This window comes from Triturus cristatus, chromosome 3_1 (assembly GCF_964204655.1).
Source record: "Triturus cristatus chromosome 3_1, aTriCri1.1, whole genome shotgun sequence".
In the NCBI taxonomy this organism is placed as follows: domain Eukaryota; kingdom Metazoa; phylum Chordata; class Amphibia; order Caudata; family Salamandridae; genus Triturus; species Triturus cristatus.
The window spans coordinates 400,796,498-400,816,817 of NC_140583.1; the positions used below are offsets into that span (position 1 = coordinate 400,796,498).

At 43.5% G+C, this 20,320-nt stretch overlaps 1 protein-coding gene across 1 annotated transcript in view; it reads right to left on the reverse strand.

The window, feature by feature from the left end:
* Positions 1 to 20,320, reverse strand: part of TIPE3 (TNF alpha induced protein 8 like 3) — a 435,090-nt gene that overhangs the window by 299,181 nt on the left and 115,589 nt on the right. The gene's annotated exons all lie outside the window — the stretch shown is intronic.

A 20,320-nucleotide genomic window follows, 5' to 3' on the forward strand; every position in this document is an offset into this window, starting at 1 on the left:
CAAATAGTGCCTAAATCACTGTACGCACAGCGGAAGGGGCACTAATTTATCTGTACCTGGTCTGTGGGATAAAAAGGAAGTTACAAATGACAAGCACTGCTCAGTAAGAAGAGAGCAAAGAAGAGGGACAATAAATGACATGCTACAAGTCAGTTCAAAGCCCCTTACCTCCTCATTCGTCTTCCTCGCCCCAGTATTTACACAAGGAACATTAGCCTGCATGACAGAAAACTCCAAAGCAAAACTTAACCTACCAGTTACCCATCCTCTCAATATGGCCAACTTCCTCTTCATCGAATTAGCATAGAAAGGAAGCCGTCTCAACACACCAGTTTTTTTTAATTTCTGGAAGAAACTTCAAGCAAGAGCCACGTAAGTCAAAAGAATTACGTAATGCTGCTTTTGGGGACTGACTTGATAAAAATGACCCAGAATCTCTTCCACTTCATTCCTCTGTCAAGAGGATAATGGTGACAGAATGGAAAGAGCTGGATAAACATCCATTCCCCAGGTTTCTGGCTAATAGGACTTAGCTGAGAATGTTCCAGCTGCTTTCAAAGTGGATTCATTAATGGCAGGCCTAGATTCCCAAGGCACTATCATTTCTGAGGATGCTGCCCAATCAGATCCGTTGGATAAAAGGGTACTTTTGCCATTTCAAACTTTGCAATTAGGGCGGCAGCACATTCATCTTACGCCTTTCAGTCACTCATGAAGGACTTTCAGTCGTTCGTGGCGATGATTGATCGAGGGGCTATTACTCCACAGAGATGGGAGAGGTGCCCTGATATTAAGAAAGGGACAGGGTCTCAAAGTGAATTCACTAATAATTCAACTCCCTTTCCTTGAATCCACATTTGCTAACTCACACCATTCATTCAAACTTCGGATAGGAAATTAGACCTTTCCCGCAAGTTGGCATATATATATTGTTACTAAACACTGATCCCTGGAATATGTAAAAACGTAAAATGTATTACACATTTGTCCGTATTTCAAGTTTTACCAGCATATATACAGTACCAGATGATACTGAATTAAAAGAAAAAGAACCTTTGGTAACACATCCCTAATAGATGTCCAAATATCACAATACAACCATTTCATATCAATTTGGGTCACTTTTTCAAGTGCTCCTAAACAACAGTCCGAGGGATACACAAACAATTAAAAACAATATTTAAAAAACACAAATATTAAATATCAGAACTCATCCAAATTATAACTCATATTACTCCTACAATGGCATTAATGGAACAACAGGTTAGGCTGTTATCGGGCATTTCTTATAACTCCTTAAATGTGACAGTATCCACAGTAGGTTCATCCATAGCAGCCAGCAGGAAGTTATGGTTTGGATCATTGAAGGCTGCTGCAGCTCAACAATCATTGCTCATGAGGATTCCTTTTTCTGGTATCTGACCTCTTGGTCTGCCTTTAGAAGACATGAATACGAAATTGGCTGATAATTGAAAACTTATGGCACCTACAAAGGTGGTGAAGAATACATTAATTGGGAATACAAGAACCTTTAGAACCTCATGGCAGGGGAAATCAAGCTAGTCCTTTGGTGATAGGGGGCAAGACCGGGGGCCCCCCACTCTCTGATAAATCCTGGTTCCAGCAGCCTGGGTCTTCATCTCACCCCCTTCGCCCCCCAATCCTGATGATATGAACAGGGCACATCTTCCAGTGGGGGGCGTATCTCTATCTTTTCACCATGTATTGAAAGAGTGCCAGATCAGTGGGTTCTGCAAGTGATGAAGGAAGGATTGCAGATTGGTTTTGTTACTTCACCACCAGATGTTTTTCAGGCAACTCCGTTTCTGGCAAATGGAAAAAAGAGACAGGCATTACAAGAAGGGATTCAGAAGCTCCTAGAAAAAGGGGCAATTTTTCCTGTTCCGCATTTGCAGAGAGGAAAGGGGGCATATTCCATCCTGTTTGTGGTAGAAAATCATTCAGAGGAGTTCAGAACAGTCCTTGATCTAAAGATGTTAAATATTTTTGTACTATATATAAAATTCAAAATGGTAGCACTGCAGGAGATTCTGCCCTTTACAAAACAATTGCTATTGTTGGACTTATGGGATACGTACCTACATGTGTCTGTCCATCAGAGGTCAGAAAGAGTTCTCCAGTTCTGTGTGCAGAGGCAGCACAATCAGTTCCAGTTTTGGGTTGGCTTCTTCTCCCAAGGTATTTACTAATGTGCTAGCACCTTTAACCCCTTGTGTGCCCCGCCCTTTCCCCGCCCTGTGCCGGGCGTTGAATTAGCGGGCGGGGTTCATGACGAGATAGTCTCGTCATGGGCACAGCGCAACCGCGGCCCATGACGAGACCATCTCGTCATGGGCACTCAAGGGGTTAATTGGAATCATTCAATTGAAAGGGATTAAAGTTTTTCCTTATCTGGATGGTTTGCTTATATCTGCTTCTTTTTTCTCAAGGCGAGCTAACATGTCCAGTAAGTCTGTAAGGTTTTGCAGGCTCACAGATTCTTTTTGAATCAAAAGAAGTAATGTTTTTCTCCAATACAGGATCTGATATTCATTGGGGCACATTTCAAGACATCTGTGGGGAGAGTATTGTCAATTGAGTGAAGACAGACTGTGGTGGTGAAAATCCAGACGTTATTGAAACAACAGTTTCCTACAGTAAGACTATGGTTGCGTCTCCAACGTGTGATGTCTGCCTCCCTCTTAGTTCTGCCATGGACGCATCTGCATATGTACACTATGATAGTTCACTTGTTGTCGCACTGGATCCCAAGCAGGATTACCCACAGGGGGTTCCAGTGACAGTGTAGTTGAGGGAGTCCTTGAGCTGGTGGTTAGAGGAGGAGAATCTGGCAGAGGGTCACCGATTCCATGTAACTTTATCAATAATTGTCACCACAGATGCCAGCAAGCGGGGGGAGGGCCTGTCAGCACAGGGAAACGGTGAAAAGTCCAATCTGCTTGTTCCTCCAATTACAGAGAACTCAAAGCAGCTCAGTTGGGTCTTCTATCATTTGCCGTTCAGTTAGTAAAGCTTCATGTTCAATGTCAGAACAGAAAACAGGGTGGTCATGGGCTATGTGAATCACCAGGGAGGATGCAGACTACAGACTCTCAGCTGTTTGAGTAAGGAGATTTACAGGTGGGCAGAGTCAGAACTCAGTTCGGTAACTGTAATTAATTTACCAGGAAAAGATAATTGGTTGGCAGACAACCTGAGTCAAGTTTTTCCACCAGTGAGCTCTTCATTAATAAAGAAGGAGGCATTCCTGTAGTTGTAGAAAAAATCTGGGCAACCAAGGAGAGACTTGTTTGCTTTGAAGGAGAATACCCTGCTGCCACGGTTTTGCACAATTATTCCTTGCCAGAAGGCTTAGAGATTGGATGCCATGTCATTCAAATGGCAGAGGGGTCTGCTTTATGCATTTACTCCAATACCTATGATTCCCAAAGTCTTGCAGAAAATCACGGAGGAAAAGGCTTTGGTGATTCTGATTGTTCCAGGATGGCAAAGACGTCCTGGGTTTCCCCTTTTGATAGATCTGGCAGTTCAACCTCAGTGTGAGATTCCATTTCACCCATATATCCTCTAGCGAGTGCTTTGCTGCCTATCAGCATGCTACAGAGAATGCAACTTCAGGCCTGGTTATTGAAATGGTGAGTCTAATGGCTTGAGGTTGTTCAACAGTGGTAGCAGATTTGATCCAATAATCAAGTAGGGGGGGCGAAACTCGCTGAATTTGACATAAAAGCTCAGCGAACAGCGAAATGTCGGCACATTGCTCTGCTTGCACTGATTTTTAGCACCAGGAGCTTGGTTCACCCTGTAAAATCAGTGTGAATGGCACCACATCCTGTGCCAGAGGCCACTGCTTCTTTTTGCAGCTCGAGTAGATTTTCTACACAAGCGGCAGCTTTCTCAACTCGAACGGTAGCTACCTGCCACAAGTGGCGCATTGAGAAATCACGGCGGGACTTTTCACAATGCTCAATTTTTCTTGCTCGTGCTCGCCAACCTAATGTTGGGGAGCCGCGCATGAGAAAATCTCTGCCATGCGGTGGTTTGTGGAGATTTTCTGGGACTCCACCCGTAGCAAAACTCTTCGAACTCCACAGGGGGAGTGGAGTATATTACCCACCCTTTAGTCCAGGTGCCCTTCCACTCTTAAGGCATATGCTAGGCATTGAGCGTATTTTGTGAAATGGTGTGAGAATAAAGGGTTTGATTCTGATTCTGTGGAAGCAATGAGGCAATGCTTGATTTTTTGAGAGATGACGTTAGTCTGGGTTTGGCAATATCGACTATACGAGCCCAGTGGGCAACACTAAAAACTTTTAAGAGCCTCTTGTTTTATCATCTGAAGCTGTTAGTTGCACAATTATTAAAGTGTTTTTCTTTTTTTCATAGGTTCAGAGAGGTAGTCTACTAGATTTTTCCTGATTCTCAGATGGAGGAGGAGTCTTTAATGTATTTGTTGGATGTGAAAGGAGCATTGTTGATCTCCCTTAACAGAAGAAAGAGTTTCAGAAAAGTGCACAGTTTGCTTGTGACATTTGATCCAGTTCGGAATGGCTTGAAACCTTCAAATTCTATGTTGAGTAGATGGATAAAGCAAGCAATTTTGCTGGCTCATGAGACCCAAGATAGGGAAGTGATTGTCAAATCCAGTGAAGATACACAAGAAATATTTCCATTTCCTGGGCTTCATTCAAAAGTGTGTCATTGGAGGAGATTTGCAACGCAGCCACATGGGGAACTCTCATGCTTTTATGCAACACTATGGGATGGAAGTAGGGGGTAATATTTCAAAGTGTTTCAAAGTATTGAACTCTAGTATCGATTGATAAATATGTGAAGGAACATATTTGGAATTTTGGATTAAAACCTAGATTGAGCAGTTATGACCCATGAATATATTTCATTAATCGGGGTTGTAGATGAAGCCAATTCTAGCTTCGGTATCAGCTCATTGTGTAAATACTGGGGCGAGGAAGATGGATGAGGAGGTATTGCCTCAGTTAATTACCAGTAATCTTCATTACTTGAGTCCAGGTCTTCCTCGTCACAGTATAGTTTCCCATCCTTCCCAGCCTTTTTTTGGGAAGCTTTATTATTGAGGCTTTGGAAAACAGAATGATGGTTGGGGCGAATTCCTTTTTATGCCAATTAGAGGAAAAGGAAGTCAGCCATATTGGGAGGCTGGGACCCTAGTAGGCTAACTTTTGCTTTGGAGTTTTCTGTCCTGGAGGCAAATGCTCATTGTGTAAATACTGTGGCGAGGAAGACTTGGACTCGGAATAATGAAGATTGCTGGTAAGTAACTGAGGCATTATTGAAGACGAGAGTCTTGCAAGCGAGAGCGCATGCGTTAGCGGATGCTCTTGCAGGGTCGACCTAAAAAGTGACTACAACTCACTTTAGGATATTCTTAATGAAAATTGTATAATTGTATTAGTTGTCCTCATAGTGTCCAAATATACTCCTGCTACATGTATACACCCTATTCACAGAGGCTTTTTGACATACCTGTCCTTTGTAGAGCAGAAGGGCAGGTACAGACTGGGAATTAAAGAGTATATCTTAGGGAATAAGAGCGCCTCACCAGAATAGTGTATAAATATTGCTTTATGTTAGAAATAAATTGAATTAAAAACATTTAGAAATATCACATAATTGTGTCATGTGCCAAAACGTATTAAACTCAAACTTTCTTAAATGGCAAATAGCTTGAGAGTTATGTGTTGAAAATGCACAACTTGCCCGGTAAGGCATAATGTCTATAGTGCTCTCAACGAGGTGTGTGTAGAAAACATTGCCATCCTTTTATCAGTGTGCAAAATCGGAAGTCTGAATGTAAATTTTGAATTATGCTAAATTAATGCACTTGTGGTTACTTTCCTTAAAGAAATGATATTCATAAAGTATTCTCCATTCTGAGCTCAAAACATTAGAATGGGGTTTTTAATTTTCACAGGATAAAACTGCAAGGTGAGGTAATGGAATTACCATGCAGCGGTGTTACCACCGGCATAATCCAACATATATTCAAATGAGGGCTTTTAAGAGTGCGTCATTCAATTCCTGCCTTTTCATTTCTAATGAGTTTGTAATTGTTAGTGCTGAAATATTCCGGCTGTGAACTTTAACTAATAGCTAATTTAGCAAATTAAGATGAAATACAGTATTTTGCCAGCGGTCGTGAGATGTAGTAGAAACACCATGACTGTCAATAAACAAAGTTTTTAAAAGCCAAAGCCCTAGCCAATCTGCAATAACTCATGCTGTGGATTCCAGTTAATTAGTAGCATTATTAAACAACCCCCACTGCAGCAGTTACCCTTCTCGGTGTACCTTGTAAAAGATTACCGATTGGGTCAGTAGACTCATTATGTTTAAACAGAAATGTTATTCTCAATTACAGTTTTGTAATAAGTGTCGCAAGTGACCTGCAAAAAAGAAAAAGTATGCCAATTGCTTTATAGTGCTTTGATAATTTTAATACGTTTTCTGACCCATAATAGAAATAATATTGGGAAAACAAGTAATCATTTTAAAGGCACGATAAAGGCGTGTTTATTGGTATGTAAATAGTTGAACATCAACAGCTATAAGCTAACACTGTTATTTTATGCAGTTTTATTTATTTATTTATTTATAACATTTATAGAGCACTGCTGTTACCCGAGGGTGTCCTGGCGCTGTGTGAAATTTACCAAAAGCTCATCATCGAAGAGAAGAATTATTCTGAAAACAGCCAGGTTTTTAAGGCTTTACGGAAAGCTGACAGATTAGTCAGCCCTCTTAGATGTAATGGGAGCTTATTCCAGGCTTTGGCTGCATTCACCACAAAGCTTCTGCCAACCCAGGAGGCTTTTTTTAACCAAAGGAACGTAAACCTGTTTAGCTGCCGCTGACCGAAGCGGTCTGGCGGGAGTATACCAAAATAGCCGCTCTTTTAAATACGCTGAGCCTGTTCCATGAATACCCTTGTGGACCAGACACAAGGCCTTAAACTGGGTACATTTTCTAACTGGTAACCAATGAAGCCTCCGTATCTCCTTGGAGATTGAAGCATACTTAGGGATACCTGATACCAGCCTAGCGGCGGCGTTCTGCAAGAGTTGCAATCTATTCATTATTCCTTCCTGGATATTGAGATACAGGCTGTTGCAGTAATCCAGCCTAGACATAGTGAGTGCAGTGGCTACTGTTTGATGACACTCTACAGGAAGGAGCAGGAGAATTTTCTTACAGGATCTTAAAGCAAAAGACGTGGCAGAGGACACTGAGTTTACTTGGTCGCTAAAACTGAACTTGTGATCCACCCATACTCCTAGATTTTTTACCTTCTTGCTGTTTGTGGGGAGTGACCCATGGTATCAGGCCACCAGTCAGGGGTCCAGAACGTAGGGGCATTGCCAAAGCAGACCACCTCCGTCTTATTGGAGTTCAATTTGAGGCAGTTTATGGCCATCCAGTTCTCTACAGCGCTCATACAGTCCCTGAATCGAGTTGCCGTACTACGCCATTCGTCTGTTTGTAGAGAAACCACAATTTGCGTGTCGTCGGCATAAGAGGTCAAACTGAACCCAAAGGACTGAATGAGCGGCGCTAGGGAAGACACATATACATTAAACAAAGTAGGGCTCAAAGAAGACCCCTGTGGAACCCCACAAGGTAGAGAAAAGGATTCCGATGAAAATTCCCCTACTGACACTGACTGACTCCGATTAGTGAGAAAGGACTTCAGTAGTCTCCATGACTACATACTATTTTATAGTGCATTAATTTATAGGCTACTGGATCATTTAATGCTAACTTCTAGCAAACCTAGGGCAGCAGTAGTTTGTTTTCCTTTAACAAAGTCATCTTCATTTACCACTTCGTATTATTGATTTGAATATGTTTGTAAATTCATATTTTATTGTATGCAGCATTTTTATAGCACTTACTCTTATGTGGGGCTCTGGAACACTTGCTTACAAGGGAAGCAACCTAAGTTGTGTAAAGTGCTAGTAGGAAGGGTGCCCTTATTTTTTAGACCCTCTATGTGAAGTGTTTCCATGTCATGTGTGCTTACCATTGAGGTGTGGTTATCATGTTATGAGGCGCAGAACTAAGCACAGTGGAGTATTAAGAGGTGTGAGAGAGATAGCGACAACGCAGTTTTTATGGTTTCAGTATGGTGTTAGCTTTGAGCAGCTCTGCAGGTCCCTTTAAGGTATTTCCTATGATCATAGTCTACTTAGGTGATTGCTGCACTGGCTTGTCCAACCTGATATTTCCTTTCAAGTGTTTGTTCTTGAGCAGGAATGGTTGGAGAGGGAAACTGTGAGAAGTGCTGGGATGGACCTTGTGCTTTCATCACATGTCTGAATGTCATTGTGAGAAGAAGTCATAGTGTATAACTAGTTGGGACCTCCTGTGGTGAACTAGAATAAAATCATCTTGTTGGCCAGCAGTCTCTGACTGATCCCTTCAGTTAGTTTATGCCTGTTCACTTGGTGATGGCTGGTTTATTGGATGGCACAGAAGAACCATAGTATGGCAAGTGGAGAAGGGGCTGAACCTGGGAGTCAGTTTCATGCCACTGTCATGATATTGTTTGTGTTCTCTTGTGTGAGCCATGTCATAGGACATTAGCAAAACTGTTCATGTGTTTGAAAACTGGAGTTGTAGAAATTCCAAGGATAAATATCCAGGAACAACAGAAATTCACGAGTTCCGGAGTTTCAAGATTGACTACCAGAATGGGACAAACACACAAACATACAGATGAAGAGTGAGATGACTTTGTGGTTAGTCAGGACCCCATCTTGGCATCCGCATGTTCTGCCAGAGCCTGGAAGGAGGAATGAGACAAAGGGTGAGCAATATACTGCTTGCAGAAAGTGTGTCCGTGGGAAATGGGCAATCCCTCCTAGAAAACCTGCACATATAGCCTGAGCGACATCTTTGTAAGTTGTTATGTGGGTTTGTGTTGCTAAGCGTCTGGCTGCTCTTACAGCCATGTAACTCGGAGCAATATGGTTTTTGCTAGTCCTGGTACTTGTTGATTACAGGGCGCTACACAACACAGAAACTACTATTTGCCTTTGAAAGGTGTAAAGAACTAACTACACGGAGGGCTTCCTCAGACTGCTAAACATTAATTGTGGACTTGCTGCACACATCAATATACCACAACTTAAAAAATAATATAATGAAGAGACGTTTTTATGGACCTGTCAACCTCACACTAATTGCAGTAGATACAATGTCTAGTGTATTGAATGTTTCTGTAATTTAATTTATGTTAGCTAACCAGCACACCGGATCACAAAAATGTATCCAACAACATATTTCCAAGATTCGGTGTAAAGTGGACAATGCAACCTCTTGGAAACACTACTGAAAAGAGAAACACATTCATTGGTCTTTCATCGAACAAATTAAATACAACATTACAAAGGCAGAAGTTGAAAAGCTGCTGACCTCCAAGCGAATAAACAGATTAAAATGCTTACTACATGTACACTTGGCTGAACTAATGTATTGAAGGTCAGCTCTAGATACAGTTTGAGGAATTCATTTTGGACTTTTCACCACGCATTCATAACTATATATTTTTTCAACCCAAAAGACAATTAGCGAACAGTGTGGTTTTCAGATGGATTCACAGTTCTTGTCTAGTACCAATTCTGTCCTCATTGGCCGCTCCTCGTCTACGAACAGACAAAGGTTATTCCACAAAATCAGTTTTGGAATGGCCTAATCTATTAGAAGCACTTCTCAAAAAGATGAATTCCTATAGCAGTGGATGCCCAAACTGTGTCAGTGAAGAAGGTACGTAGATGCGCATGTGATGGTCATGTGCTAGAGTATATACGTTTTGGGTGGATGTCTCCGAGAAGTTATCTGGCTGCCACCTGACACCCAAACCTCTTATGTGCCTGTCGATGGAGACCCCAGAAAGATACAAGCCTTAGCAAAGCCAACAGGTCTGACTTTTGTTAGAATAAGTGTTGGAAGTAGTTAGGCGAATTCGTGGTACCCGCAGCCGCCAAAGCAAAAAAAACGTCATAATGAAGAAACATGGTTTGGCTACAGCAGTATTTATTTTTATTTATTTATTTTATGGTTTTATAGAGCGCGTAGTCACCCGGTGGGTATCCCAGCGCTGAACCTTTTTACTCGCAAAGGGGGTTTGGTCAGGAGAAGTGACAGCTTAGGGGAAGAGTAGGGTTTTGAGGGATTTTCTGTATTTTCAGTATGGAAACTGAAAGATGGGCCCTTTTGTTGAACAGAAAGTATTGGCAGCGTTAAACTACATAAAGCGCCACTGAGACCTCAAAACCAGATATCCCAGCACTGGACTGCAGAACCAACATAGGATGAATGGATGGAAAACTGCATACTAGATGTTTTTGAAAAAGCAAGAAGAAAAACTGGCAACCCAACACGTTATCATGACAGCAAAGTATTCAAATGAACACTATTGGCGAATAACACTCCATCTTTGTGAAAGGTTACGTCACTCAAACAGCAATACTTTCGATACTAAAAGCCATAAACCAGCAATTAAATTCCATTGTGTTACCAAGGTGCCTATGTTAGTGGCTTTTAATTGCCAGCTGTAAGCCATGTTGCTCCTGCATTCTCACTAAAGGGTAATCATTAACCGAGTTCTTCCCCGATGCCGCGGCTGCTCGTCGAGAGATAGAACGGTGTGCATGGCACATGGCTCCAGCGCCCTTGCGTACCCGGCCGCACACCACTGTGAAACCTAAGGGTGTGCTTGACACACACTGAGCTCGTTTGCGTTTCGTCCTGCACGAACTCGAGGGTTTGATGTGGGAACATCACTATCTTTGGAAGAGCAATGTTTCACTGGACGCATAATAGTTTGGGTGTTATTGTCCATAAGCATATGCCAAGGGCAGACTTACGGCTACGTCTGTGCTACATAAGTAACACATATATAGGCACAAAGTAATTCACCTTAATTGCCTTAGTGGCTCTGTTTGGAAATTGTTTTAAAGCTGTTTTGTCGTTATGCCAAATATTGAAATACGAATAAAAAGAAAAGGAATGCAGCATAAAAGCATATGTTCAGTTTCATCACGTATTTCAGAATCTTGTAAAGTAAGCGTGTCCTCTTTGGATTACTTTCTTACTTTTGAACATGCAAGCTCAGAGGCATCTCCAAAAAAGGCTTCTGTGTGGTCTCCCTTCATGTCCATGTGCATCACTTTGCTTTTTGGCGCAATTTAAGAGCTGCAGCAGTGCAGCTCCGTTGAGGGAGAATCAGCATCCCATGGTCGTAGTGGTGATTTAATCCTTCCATCTAACTGGTCCTCCACCATAGCTACCTCTGGACCGAGAAGTCTTCTTAGATTGGCTTCCGCCTCTTTCGATGTCAGATGGGAGAGAATCAGCATCCCATGGTCGTGGTGGTGATTTAAGCCTTCCATCTAACTGGTCCTCCACCATAGCTACCTCTGGACCGAGAAGTCTTCTTAGATTGGCTTCCGCCTCTTTCGATGTCAGATGGGAGAGAATCAGCATCCCATGGTCATGGTGGTGATTTAAGCCTTCCATCTAACTGGTCCTCCACCATAGCTACCTCTGGACCGAGAGGTCTTCTTAGATTGGCTTCCACCTCTTTCGATGTCAGATGGGAGAGAATCAGCATCCCATGGTCGTGGTGGTGATTTAATCCTTCCATCTAACTGGTCCGCCACCATAGCTACCTCTGGACCGAGAGGTCTTCTTAAATTGGCTTCCGCCTCTTTCGATGTCAGATGGGAGAGAATCAGGCATCCCATGGACGTGGTGGTGATTTAAGCCTTCCATCTAACTGGTCCTCCACCATAGCTACCTCTGGACCGAGAGGTCTTATTAAATTGGCTTCCGCCTCTTTCGATGTCAGATGGGAGAGAATCGGCATCCCATGGTCGTGGTGGTGGTTTAATCCTTCCATCTAACTGGTCCTCCACCATAGCTACCTCTGGACCGAGAGGTCTTCTTAAATTGACTTCCTCCTCTTTCCTTGTCAGATGGGAGACATGTCAGTTCTTGCTGCAGCAGTATTTCAACAGTTATGGAGTAAGGGCCTCATTTATAGCATCTTGGCATAGGGCAGCGCAGCAAGGCAGCTCGCCGCGCTGCCTAACGCCAAAGTGAAAGGCCAGGATTGCACTGTATTTAAACAATACAGTGCATTCCTGTCCTTTCTGCCTGTGATGTCGTTGTTTCGGCTGCCTAGCGCCAACGTAGGCACCCTTGTACCATGGTGCAAGAGGGCCTCCGTTGCAGGCAGGATTGTTTTTGTGCAGAAAGAGGCTCCCTCCTGCACAAAAACAATCCTAAGAGGCGTTTTCCTCTTTCTGCAGCACACATGGAACAAGGTAAAAATGAGGAGAAAATAAGTTATTTCTCCTCCTTACGCCTCATCTCGTCGTTACATATTTATGTAAATCTGAGGCAGAGTCAAATTCCATGGGTGTTGTGTGGGGAAACCCACCGCAACGCCCGTGGAATGCCCCTGAGTTACACAGTAAGGCAACGCAGTGATTTGCACTGCTTTGCCTTACTCATGATTTATGAGGCCACTCAAAGCCACGCAGGGTGGCTTCCTAAATCTTTACGAGAGCCTTGCGTCACACATGTACCACGTTACATGGTGCAAAAGTGACACAGGGCTCTCATAAATGAGCCCTAAATGTACATGGTCTGTCCGTGTCTGCTTTCTTCAAAGCTGTGAAGCGATGGAGACAGCCATAGTGCGTGTGAGAGTTCAGCAATGGCTACAGAGAAGATAACTCCCCCAATGGAACTGTAGAGTTTCAAGCAGCAGAAAATATTTTGTGAACTACAGGCTTTGCAACCGCAAATGGTTTGCACATCTGGCCTTAGGTGTTTCAGGTTCCCTTGAGTGACATGGGAGGGGGCTGCTGCCTTTTACAGCTTCTCGTGGCTGACAGCAGCAGATGCGTCAGGCAGAGCTAGGACGGTCTGGAGGCGGGGGCTATCGCCGAGTTGCTGCCGGTGGGATAGGAGCTCTTGCCCCTCTACCATCTTGAACCACAGTGAAATTGATAGAAATTCAAAGTACAGACTGCTTATTTTACAACAGAATAAATCTGAAAACAAACATGGTGGCTGAAAAAAACATGCATGTGGTACTTTGGTGATGTGCAGCTGTATGGTTTACACCCATGACATGTTCTCCCTCGATGTTTTAGACCGTTAATTGCAAAGTGCATTTTTATTTTTTCAGCAAAAGGAGAACATTCAACACAGCACGCAGAGAAAATGTTCTTATTGTGTTTAAGTATGAGTACATAAAGTTTAAATACATGTTTTGTGACTATGTTATCATAAATAAAGCTTTATGTGGGCAATTCACAAAAAACAACCAGTGTCTGAGATATCTGTGCTTGCCTACAATAAAGTAAAGAGGGCAGAAGTGAAATATGAGATCGTTACCTAGCACAAAGTAATGGAGCGTGGGGCGTTCTGTGATGAAATGCAGCATAACATTCAGCCCATTATTGAATCCCCTACACTTCATTTACTTCTCAGCTACCATCCATCTGCCAGTCGTTACTTTATGGGGGAAGTTTCACCCTCGCGACAGGCAGCTATTTTGCTACGAAACAAAACCAAGTTCTTACCTTAGAAGACCAATAAACGTTCTTTTTTTTAATTCAAGCTCAGGCTGCTATGCTTACAAAATTCGACCAAGCCCATTCCTATATTTTTGTTTCTATCCGAAGGCAGGTCACCTCACCACTAGCCTTCCTGTTGGCAGGGCATGTGTGTAGGAAAGTAAGTGTTTTGAATGTGGTTTCATTCTGCTACAGCGGGCATCCCGTGGGGGGCCTATGGCATGGATTTAGCCAGTGCAAGACAGGTCTTTTGTACTAGAAGTCTGCATGCCTCTGAAAGGCCCAGCTCCAGGGCGCCGGGCTCCACCCTTCCCCTTGCTGTTGGAATACTGGTGCGGAGCTCCCTTGAGGGTGCTTGGAGGAGATGATGTCATGCACATCCCTGGCCTAGATGAATGTGTAATGCTTCTCTGGCTCTTGCAGGAGTCAGTGGCTATCATGACCTAAGGTCTGATCTGATGAGTCCCGCGTTAGAAGCTGCCCTCCATTTCTCCCCAATCCCCGAGTGTTGATGTTCAGGTGCAGGCACTGTAGCCCTTGTGCTGGCCGTAGCAGCATAGGTGTCCTTGTCAAGGTCTGCAGCGCACATCCTGCTTATTTGCACCTCCACGTTTGTCCATTGCCCTTCCCTCAGCCTTCGAGTCTAGGGCTTGCGCACCCGGACCCTCTTCGTCTCTGCAGTGTTCTTTGAAGGGGGCAGGGGGTGGCTGCTCTGTGATTACCAGGAGATCAGTCTAAAAGAGAGGCTGACCATTCGGCCAGAGGATAGTTGTACATTTGCTTAGAGTGTAAGTCCTGGCAGGTGTCTCCCTTGTGGCCTCCTTGTTGGCTGCGGCCCTATCACTCTGTGTGGGTCTAGCCTCTGCTATGACCTAATTCTTTCACTCCGCTTCTGTAATTGCGCTGCCTTTGTTGAGTTTGGTATAAACTTGTCTTAATTTGCTAGGAGGGGAGTCTGCACTTCCAGTGTTAGGTCAGTAGTTCCTTATTGCCTGAGCACCACGTTGCTTGCAGCGTTTTCGTGGCATGGTTGGTGGGTCTGTTGCTCGTATACAGGTGGTTTGTTGCAGTAATGGTCCTTTCAGGGTCATCTGTGCCCTGGAGGCCAAGAATCAATCCTTGCTACGCTGTTCCTGCCTTCCATCCGTGTTAGGTGGGATCTCTACTGCTTTTGTCTTGGTTCCTTGTTGTGCCTGTCCCTTCTGCATTTTGTACTGCTTGAAGTGCTTGTCCGAGGATGTTGATGTGGAGCAGCAGGAATTCACCTGCTCACTCCAACATTTGCCATGATCTGCTGATTACAAGTTTGAGGTCTACAGCGGTCTTTTCATCCTTTCATTCATCTGTTGGGATGCTGATCTGTGACGGATTGTTTCATGTGTTCTTAAGATTCCCAATAGGTCACATGTCGCAGAAAAGTCGAGACCACTTTTCTTCTGAGGGGTGCTAGTTTCAGTACAGTGGCTCTGTTAGCTTTTGGGCTCTTCTGCCCCTTTGGTGCACTATTATACCACAGTGGACTCATCTCTAGTTTTTCTGAGAGTTGCACTGGAGGGTTGGGGTCCCTCCAGAGCTGCCTGCCTCTGTGGACATTTCCACATTGTATGATAGTGTGCATGATGGGACACTATCAATTTACTGTCCTTTGGGTGCATGTTTCCTTTTTTGCATTTGGCGCCATCCACTATTGTTTACCTTGGCTGATGCGTGCATGAGTCCCACACTTGGTAGTGGACATCCTCTAATGTTCATAGGAAGATCACCTTTGGTTGCTCACTTCATATCAAGGTGATCTTTTGCTTTTTTGTTCATGAATTTGTAATATTCTTCTGATGTTTGCCCTTTTTGCTACTGAGAATGCATTCTTACATGAGTATACGTCTGTGCTTTCTAGGGCTGTTTCCTCTGGCTCTTGGCTTGGTGGTTGGAAGTCCGATGTCCTGCTGTAGAAGGCTCTGCTCCACCAATGTCCAGTTAGATTATATTTTCCAAAACTGGCTTTGTGTCCTTGGCTGAATGCACCATTGCTTTAATGGTCCTCCTTGGCCACTCAGATGGGCTATCACACCCTCTCAGCCTTTTTGATGGGTTGTTTCCATGGCTCTATGGTTATAGTTTGCAACACCACCGATTTGCATGGTTTACTGCCTGGTCCTCTGTGCCTTTTAACAAATTTTCTGAGCATCTGTATCTTTATTTCAACTAGGTTGGTTGTCACTGTGTTTTCTGTTTGCTTTTCCCATCTTTGAACTAGCTGGTGGGTTTTTGAATGGTGATTGTTCTGAACTCACTATGGGGCATATTATCAAGAAACGGTGTTAAAATTATCACCGCTTTAGCGGCAGAAAACTGCCACTAAAGCAGCGATAATGGGCTTGATAATATGCTGCAGACAATTCCCATAGAAGCCCATGTTCTGGTGTAAACATGGGCTTCTATTGGAATTCTCTGCGGCATATTATCAAGCCCATTTTCGCCGCTTTAGCGGCAGTTTTCTGCCGCTAAAGCGGCGATACTTTTAACACCGTGCTTGATAATATACCCCCAAAGCAGTGCTCTTTGTTGTCCCATGTCCTCAGATGACGCGGCCTATGTGCTATAACCTCATGGGATGTACGCTTTATCAGCTTGAGGGCATTTCTTTGTGCATTCTGCTGGATTTTTCACCTCTACAACACCACAACGACTGAAACAGAACTTCTTTTCTCATTATACTTTTTTCTGTGTATGTGTGGAGGTGCTGGGATGCAGCACACACAGATGATAGGTGTGTTTGATGTATGTATGAGCGAGTGCAGGATGGGGGGATCAAGAAATTTTCATGTGAAGTTTGTCAAATATGTGTCATACACTAATTGTTCATAAAATGATATGACAAATATTGTGAAATCGTTATTTACATGAGATAACAGTATTTATTGATGGTACTAAGTCAGGAAATATTGAATAAAAAAACTTTTTTTACAAAGTATGTACATTGTGTAGTGTTTACCGGGTCAGAACACACAACACTATGTAGGCTCAAAGGAAGAAATACAGATCAAGTGGGATTTTGTCTTTTGTTCTGTCATACCATCATCATCATTATTAAAATCTTATTCGGCTATGTACCCATAAAGGTTTCCCTCTCCTTGCCCCCCCCCCCTTTTCTGCTTTGTTGCAATGATGATGGTCTGTACACTCATCTATAGTTTTTCTGAGAGTTGCGCTTGTTAGTTTGGGTCCCTCTAAGGGTACCTGCCTCTAGGGCCATTCCTACATTGTATGATAGTGTGCACAGTGCTGCAGTGAGAGCATGGACATCGCTCACTACTGAGAAGTGGAGACGTCATGCCAGGTGAGCCGCATTGTAGGGGAAGGGAAATCCTTTAAAGAGAGCCATTTTCTCTCAGGATTTCCCTTCTCTTTTTGCAGCGCAGGAGCAACATCCTCGTGGGATGATTAGGAGAGAGACGACCAGACGCGCAACTCCCATTGCCCCGGGCTGAGACAGCTTGCCGGGCACACACACAGCCGCACCCGAGTACTTCACAGGTCTTTAAAAGACCATTTGCTTGTAAATGAGGCTCTGTTGTTTTTCACCCCTTTTTAGAGCCCCTGCATCAACACTCTGCCTATTGCTGGAAGAATTAGCCTCCCCCAAAATTTGGCTCTAGTTGCCCCCCTAGAGATGACCACGGGCAGCCAACTCCAGCATGACCCTGCTCTGACCTTTCACAGTGCCATGTTTTAGTGCTACGAAAACACGCACTTTGCCTGGCTCACTTAGTTCTCACACCCCCTCTTTAATATGAAGATAGTAGCGTTGGAATTACTTTTATATTCCTATACTGTGCTTCACTTGGAAATATAGAAGGGCAGGTTCTCACCACCCCAAATTAGATGTTTGGTATACTCTCTCAAATGTAAGAACTACAGGTATTCAGTATCTGTCAGTCACGGCCAATTTAAAGCAGTGTTCCTATATAGAAATGGACAAAAGGTTATGTTTCTAAATTAGCTGACAAGCTGGTTTACATTTCTTTTGCTGGATCAACCTTTGTTTAAAACACCACCAGAGTAGGGTGGTGAACTATGGTCCACAAAGAGCAACTGAAAGCTTTCTTGTTCTTTATCAGAAACATCTGCCTGTCAATGGTTATCGCCAGCCTTTTCACCCCATTAAGAGGCTCGGTGGATGAGTATAATATGGGGTGTTTAGGATGGGGGGGGAGGGTGCACGGAAAGAAGGACGGATAGGTGAATAAAGGGCGAGTGGATGGCTGGCCAGATGGATGAATGAATAGCTAGATGGATGTATGGATGAATGTATAGATGTATGGATGGATGAATGTATGGATGGATGGATGAATGGAAGGATGAATGGATGCATGTACCAGTACTTAGGATAGGCGGGTGGGCTGATAGATGCTTAGAATAGGTTCTGGGACAAATGTCTGTATGGATGTATGGGCTTATGGATGGATGGATGGAAGGCACAGTGCTTAGCATAGGCGGGTGGGCTGATAGATTCTTAGGATAGGTCAAGGGACACATGTATGTATGTATGTATGTATGGATGGATGGCTGGATGGATGGATGAATGAATGGATTGCTGGCTGGATGAATGGATGGGTGGATCAATGGATGGAAGGATGAATGGACCACTTCTTAGGATAGGCGGGTGGGCTGATAGATGCTTAGGATAGGTGCAGGGACAGAAATATTTATGTATGTAGGTAGGAATGTATGGATGGATTGAAAGATGGTTGGATGGTGCAGTGCTTAGGATGGATGGATGCAGGGCTTTAAGTGGGCCTTGTCTGAGCACCGGCACCTATTTTTAGGGAGCCTCGAAACGGGTCTCTATCGGGCTCTATTTTCGGGCCTCGCAAAGGAAGTCCGTTTTTGTCTTTTATTTTTTATTGGACTGCAGTGAGAGCATGCACATCGATGTGCGCATGCTCATTTTGCTCACTACTGAGAAGTGGAGATGTCATGCTAGGTGAGCCGCGTTGTAGGAGGAAGGGAAATCCTTTAAAGAGAGTGTTTTCCGAAGGTAGGATAATTGGAGGGGATTTTCTTGAGCACACAATGCTGGTTATCTTGATTTAGACCACACCCCTACTTGGATAGGCCACATCCTTTAAGAGCTTTGCCCTGCCCCTTTTAGAGCACCCCCAGTTTTTTTCCCACTTAAAGCCCTGCCTAGGATTATTTTCTACAAAATATGAATTCTGCATCCAACTAACAGGGAAGGCCAACCCTCGAAAACACAACCATTTCATTAAGCAGAAATACAAAGCCATAGTTTTCTACAATGACCCCAGTGAGTAACCTTCTGTACCATAAAGTATCAACAATGACTATTCAAATAATTGTTTCTGCATATCCAGGTCAATCCTAACAATTGTGTTGCCTAATTAATAGTGGATACTAGGTAGGTGCACACTTTATTGGTGTCTCTTTAATATCCACATTAGTTTAAAATTGCAATATTTAAACACAGCATGAATGAAGAGTACAAAGTAATGTGTTTTATTAACGTGCATCAAGCGACTAATAGATAAGGTAGGCACACTCAGCAAGCAATCATGGATGCACTTAATCAGGAAGTAGCTCTCTCTTTAAACAAATTAGGTCAATTTCTCAGCATAAAAAGTATCTGTAGTTTAGTAGACCAGTTTATTACAAATGGCACAGATTAGCTTTTCCACCACTTGTTTAATATTTAAAAAAAACTTAGAATAGATATGATAAGATCGCTGAAGTATATGCAGACTACCTGTACTACCTTCTTAGCAAATCAAAATTAAAAATTTTCTTTTAACAAATCAGAATACTAAGAGCCCAATTATGGGTTTCGTGGTCCATAGGCCCGCCAAACCTGCGGTTGAGTTGCGGTGTCAGTCGGGACTTACAACTACGGCAGTTGGACTGCGATAGGACAACCGCAACCACCAGGGATCCACGATCCGTGGCGGAGATGCGGCAGTCTGAGGCCATAATATGGTTGCCAGTGTCAAGCATATTACGAATTTCCTGACCGCCTCACTTTTCATGGTGGTGAGCCTACCATGAAAAGTGTGGTGGTGAGGAAACAAAGAAGGCCCTGCAGGGCCACCTGTTGCCTCAGGGCCATGGGATGCATACAGGGGGGCACATTCTGTGCCCCTTGTCTGCATGCACCCCCTTTCCTGCACAGAATGGACTGCAAAGTTAATGTTAATAGGTGCCACTGTGGGAACACCAAAGGACCGCCCGCCGGGCCACAAGATAACTCGTAATCTGGCAGGCAGTTGGTGGTGAGGTGTGGTGGTGTGGGAGTGAGGCGGTGGTGTGGCGCCCGCACCCACACTGCCAAAACCCATAATCAGGCCTGTAATCTCTTACACATACAGACCTTGTTTAGTCAAAAAAGACTGATTGAAAAAGATTTGCAAAAAAGGAAAGAAGTCACTAACAAAAGAGAAAAATTATGATGAAAATGATTTGAATCAGTAATTTGTTCCAATTAATTAACTCAATACTGCACCTGTATCTCCCTCACTTTTGCTAATCCATACACCAAACCGCGCCTGAAAAACCTCGTAAGAAATCAATTTAGAATGAACTCGTCTAATGTTCTAATCCAAATATTCCTTCAAATTTAGATATGCTAAGTATACCAATTTTCCTTTGCTACTTTA